The sequence below is a fragment of the Ornithorhynchus anatinus genome, chromosome 2, assembly GCF_004115215.2.
Source record: "Ornithorhynchus anatinus isolate Pmale09 chromosome 2, mOrnAna1.pri.v4, whole genome shotgun sequence".
Taxonomy (NCBI): Eukaryota; Metazoa; Chordata; class Mammalia; order Monotremata; family Ornithorhynchidae; genus Ornithorhynchus; species Ornithorhynchus anatinus.
Window position 1 is genome coordinate 25,546,471 of NC_041729.1, and position 6,000 is coordinate 25,552,470.

The window sequence follows — 6,000 nt, forward strand, 5'->3', positions numbered from 1 at the left end:
TTGACCTTCATTCCTGGTTGTCAGGTGGGCTCACCTGCCATTTCTCAACTTCTTCAAATTCCTTTCACAAGCAGGTGATCTTTGCCACCATTTTCCCTTCATTCCTTTCTGCTTGGTCCTTTACCCTCTCATCCTCCTCTCCCTCTTTCTTCTTGGCACTCCTTCTTTCCCCACCCCCAAGCTTTTCTCTTTTCTCCTTTCCTCATCATCTTATTTCATTTTTTCTTTCATACTAATCCTATCCCTTTCATTCTTTCCTCTCCTTTTCCTTTATGCCTTTTCTCTCCTCTCCCTCTGAAGCCATTTCTCTTATCATCCTCTCTTGCCCCTGTTTTCCCCATCTAACCCTCTCCATTTTCTCTCTCTTTTCCTCTCTCCTCCCCCAAGCCCTACCCTGATCTCTGCCCACATTTTCCTGCTCCAAGAGCCTTCGGACCTTGAGCAAGAACACTGGAAACTTTGGGGCTCACAGAGGCAGGTCTGCCAAAGGATAATCTACCTAAGGAAATCTTGGTTTCATTGAGCTGAGATTGAGTTTGAGGAAAGAAGGAGGAACAGACAGAAGGAGAGAAGCAGCGTGGCCTAGTGAAAGGACAGATAAGGTCATGGTACTCTGAATAGATTGGCAATAAAGAAGCAAACTGTGAGGGCCTGACTGTAGTAGGAGAGTAGTGAGGTGAGGTAGGAGGGATCAGGGTGATTGAATGCTTTTAAGCTGATGATAAGGAATTTCTGTTTGACGGGGCGGTACGTAGGTAACCACTGGAGGTTCTTGAAGAGTTGGAAAATGGGGACTGAGTAATTCTGTAGAAATACGATGTGGGCAGGAGAGTAAAGTATGGACTGGAGTTGGGAGAGAACAGAGGCAGGGAGATCAGCAAGGAGGCTGATACAGAAATCAAGGGGGGTTAGGATAAGTGCTTGGATTAATACAGTAACTGTTTGGATGGAGAGGAAAGGATAGATATTAGTAATGTTAAAAAAGGTTGAACTGACAGGATTTGATGGTAGATTGAATACGTGGGTTGAATCAGAGAAATTAGTCAAAGATAATGCCAAGGTTACAGGTTGAGAGGAAGATTGGTGGTGCTATCTACAGTGATGGGAAAATCAGGGGAAGGACAGGGTTTAGGTAGGAATATTAAGAGTTCTGTTTTGGAGAGGTTAGGTTTGAGGTGTCAACAGCACATCCAAATAGAGATGCCTTGAAGGCAGAAGGAAATGCAAAACTGCAGAGAGGGAGAGATCAAGGCTGGAGATGTAGATTTGGGAATCATCCACATAGAGCCATGGAAGGGAAAGAGTTCTCCTGGGGAGTGGGTGTAGATGGAGAATAGAAGGGACACAGATCTTAGCCTTGAGGGCCTCCCACATTTAGGGGGTGTGAGGCAGAGGAGGGGCCCACAAAAGAGACTGAGACTGAGTGGCCAGAGAGATGAGGAGAATCAGAAGAGAACAGTGTCAATATGAAGCTGAGGTTAGATAATATTTCTAGGAGAAGGGGGAGGTTGACAATGATGAAGACCAGGAGAGGCTAAGGAGGATTAGGATGGAGTAGAAGCCATTGGATTTGTCAAGGAGATCATTTGAGGCCTTTGACAAAGTGGTTTTTGTGGCGCGAAACCAGATTGGAGGGGGTCAAGGAGAGAATAGGAGGAGAAGAACATGAGACAGCCGGTGTAGACAACTCACTCAAGGAGCTTGGAAAGGATTGAGAGTAGAGAAATGGGCAATAACTGGAGGGAACTGTGAGGTCGCGGGGTTTTTTTTTAAGGCTAGGGGAGACATGAGCATGTTTGAAAGCACTGGGGAAGAAGCCACTGGAGAGTGAACAGTTGAAGATGGCGGTCAGGGAGGGAAGGAGGGAGGGAACAAGTGCTTTGATAAGATGCGAAGGGTTAGGGTTAGGATGCATAAGTGGAGATGGATTTTGAGAGAAAGCAGGAGTTCTTCTCTTGATACACTGCTGGAAAACATGGGAGAGTTGAAGAAGGGGCAGTAAGAGGGAGGGAGTGGAGAAGAGCAGGAGAGTTTTAAGGGAGAACAGTCTGGTGGTTTCAATTTTCTCAATAAAGTAGGTGACCAGGTCATTAAGGGTAAGAGATGGGTTAGGCAGGAGGACGGGGGTTTGAACTGGGAGTTGAATGTCCAGAACAACTGGAAAGGGCAATGGGTATGGGTGTCATTAAGGATGGAGAAATAATTTCGCAGGTCCTGTTCTGTTCTGTTGAGCTCAGCTATTTAGCTCTCTCCTGGGGTCACACTGCAGTCTTCTCTCCAGCTGCTGTCCAGAGTCAGCTGCTCCTTCCCCCAGAGCCAGGTCTCATCAGGAGTTGGTGGGAACTGAAGAAAGTTCTGGGTCTCAAGCAGAGAAGCAGTGTGGCTTATTGGAAAGACCTCAGGCCTGGGAGTCAGAGGACCTGGGTTCTAATCCAACTCTGCCGCTTGTCTGCTCGGGGAACCAGGGCAAGTCACTTCATTTCTCTGTGGCTCAGTTACCTCATCTCCAAAATGAGTATTAAAACCAGGTGGAACATGGAGTGTGTCCAACATGAAGAAGCAGCGTGGCTCAGTGGAAAGAGCACGGGCTTGGGAGTCAGAGGTCATGGGTTCGAATCCTGTCTGTGCCACTTGTCGGCTATGTGTCTGGGGGCAAGTCACTTAACTTCTCTGTGCCTCAGTTACTTCTTCTGGAAAATGGGGATGAAGACTGAGAGCCTCACGTGGGACAACCTGATTACCCTGTATCTATCCCAGAGCTTAGAACAGTGCTCGGCACATAGTAAGCACTCAACAAATACCAACATTATTATTATTACCCCAGTGCTTAGTACAATGCCTGGCATACAGCAAGCACCGAACAAATACCGATTTGGTGGGGTTTTTTTAAAGGCAGATGAGGTAGGCCTTTAAATACATTCCCCCAAGAACAGAGTGATGTCTTCTTAAGTGCCCTGAGACGCTGCTGTCTGGCAAGAAGACCAGCATGACATAGTGGCTAGAGCACAGGCCCGGGAGTCAGAAGGTCATGGGTTCTAATCCCAGATCTGCCACTGGTCTGCTGTGAGACCTTAGGTAAGTCACTTCACTTCTCTGGGCCTCAGTTACCTCACCTGTAAAATGGGGATTGAGACTGTGAGCCCTACATGAGCCAGGGACTGTGTCCAACCCAATTTGCTTATATCTACCGCAGCGCTTAATACAGTGCCTGGAACATAGTAAGTGCTTAACAAATACCATTATTAGTATTATTATTGTTAAGACCGAGGCCCCTTCCACCTCTGCCACTCTCAGTTTGAGCCCGGACTAGTCACCTCCCCTAATTATAACAACAGAACTTGTGCGTGGCTCTGTAATTTATTTCAGTGTTGGTCTCCCACTCTGGATTATGAGGACCTTTTGGCCAGGGAACATATGAATACCAACTCTGCATATTGCCAATCAATCAGTTGTATTTTATTGAGCGCTTATTGTCTTCCACTCTGGACTATAAGGGCTTTTTGGCCAGGGAACATGAATACCAAGTCTGTATATTCTCAATCAGTCAATTGTATTTATAGAGTTTACTGGGAGCAAAGCACTTTACTAAGATCTTGGGAGAGTGCAACACAATAGAGTTGATAGATACGTTACCTGCCCACAACGAGCTTACGGTCAAGAGGGGGAGACAGACGTTGATATAGATAAATAAATTATGGATCTGTACATAAGTGTTGCTGGGCTGAGGAAGGGGCGAATAAAGGGAGAAAATTCAATTGCAAGAACGATGCAGAAGCCAGTGGGAGAAGAGGTAATGAGGGCTTAGTCAGGGAAGGCTTTTTGGAGGAGATGGGCCTTCAGTGAGACTTTGAAGGCGGTGAGGGCCGGATATGAAGAAAGAGGGTGTTTGGAGGCCTGAGGCAGGATGTGGGCAAGAGGTCGGGGGCGAGGTGGACAAGATTGAGGTACAGTAAGTAGGATGGTATTAGGGGAGTGTAGTGGGCTGGCTGAGCTGTAACAGGAAAGCACTGAGGTGAGGTAGGAGGGGGCAAGCTCGTCTCTCTCGTTCACCCCACACATCCTATCCGTTACCAAGACCTGCCGGTTTCACCTCTACAATATCGCCAAGATCCGCCCTTTCCTCTCCACCCAAACGGCTACCTTACTGTTACGGGCTCTCGTTATATCCCGGCTAGACTACCGTGTCGGCCTTCTCTCTGACCTCCCTTCCTCCTCTCTCGCCCCGCTCCGGTCTATTCTTCACTCCGCTGCCCGGCTCATCTTCCCGCAGAGACGATCTGGGCATGTCACTCCCCTTCTTAAACAACTCCAGTGGTTGCCCGTCGACCTCCGCTCCAAACAAAAACTCCTCACTCTAGGCTTCGAGGCTCTCCGTCACCTTGCCCCTTCCTACCTCTCCTCCCTTCTCTCTTTCTACCGCCCACCCCGCACGCTCCGCTCCTCCGCCGCCCACCTCCTCGCCGTCCCTCGGTCTCGCCCATCCCGCCGTCGACCCCCGGGTCACGTCCTCCCGCGGTCCCGGAACGCCCTCCCTCCTCACCTCCGCCAAACTGATTCTCTTTCCCTCTTCAAAACCCTACTTAAAAATCACCTCCTCCAAGAGGCCTTCCCAGACTGAGCTCCTCTTCTCCCTCTACTCCCTCTGCCATCCCCCCTTTACCTCTCCGCAGCTAAAGCCTCATTTTCCCCTTTTCCCTCTGCTCCTCCACCTCTCCCTTCCCATCCCCACAGCACTGTACTCGTCCGCTCGACTGTATATATTTTCGTTACCCTATTTATTTTGTTAATGAATTGTACATCGCCTCGATTCTATTTAGTTGCCATTGTTTTTACGAGATGTTCTTCCTCTTGACGCTGTTTAGTGCCATTGTTCTCGTCTGTCCGTCTCCCCCGATTAGACCGTAAGCCCGTCAAACGGCAGGGACTGTCTCTATCTGTTGCCGACTTGTTCATCCCAAGCGCTTAGTACAGTGCTCTGCACATAGTAAGCGCTCAATAAATACCATTGAATGAATGAAAAGGTGATTGAGTACTTTAAAGCTGATGGGAAGGAGTTTCTGTTTGATGCTGAGGTGGATGGACAACACTGGAAGTTCTTGAGGAATGCAAATTTCAGAACCGAGTTCTGCTTGCAGTAAACATTCTATCAAGAATAATAATAATAATTAGGTTATCTGTTAAGCACGTATTATGTGCCAGGCACTGTACTAAATGTGTGGCTCAATGGGAAAGAGCACAGACTTGGAAGTCAGAAATCATGGGTTCACATCCCGGCTCTGAGCCGGCTCTTGAACCTACATTTTCCTTCTACACATGTTTAAGTCTCCTGTATCACTAGAGTCTCTGAGCCCTCCGGTGACTGGCCCATGGCAATCGGCCGTGTTCTGATTTTCTGCACTGAGGAAGGGTGGGGCCCTCTAGGGCCACTGGTCACCACTCACTAGTCACCCCTGGGAACGAGTTGCCGCTTTGAGAGAGGTACCCAAATGAGACCAGCAGATCATTTAATTCTGATCCTCAGCCTAGGAGTTCACCGGTCCAGGCCCAGAAGGACCAGTGCCCAGATGTGATGGCTTCAGAGAGAGCACGGCAAAATCTTGAGAGCTAGAGAGGAAGAAGCAGTTCTTAAGAACGATATTGAGCGGGATTGGTGCTGCCGGGAGGAGAGTCGGCTGAGCAGCCGTCACCCATCACCCCGAGGTCTGGAGTCGAGAAACCACAGACAGGATGAGGACAGGAGATTACAGGTCATTCCACTTTTTTCCAGTGACTTAAATAATCAAGAATACAACAATTGTCACTTTCTTTATCTTTATTCATTTTAAATAACATTGATATTAACGAAGATGATGAGGAGTGAAGGGGGGAACCATGAGGACCAGCCCCAAGGGAAGAGAGAGAGAGAGAGAAAGAGAGGGAGAGGGAGAGAGGAGTCACGCCCCCCCCCCCTTCCCAGTCCCCATTGAGACGGCCTTTCTCCTCCAGTCCTCAGGTGCGCAT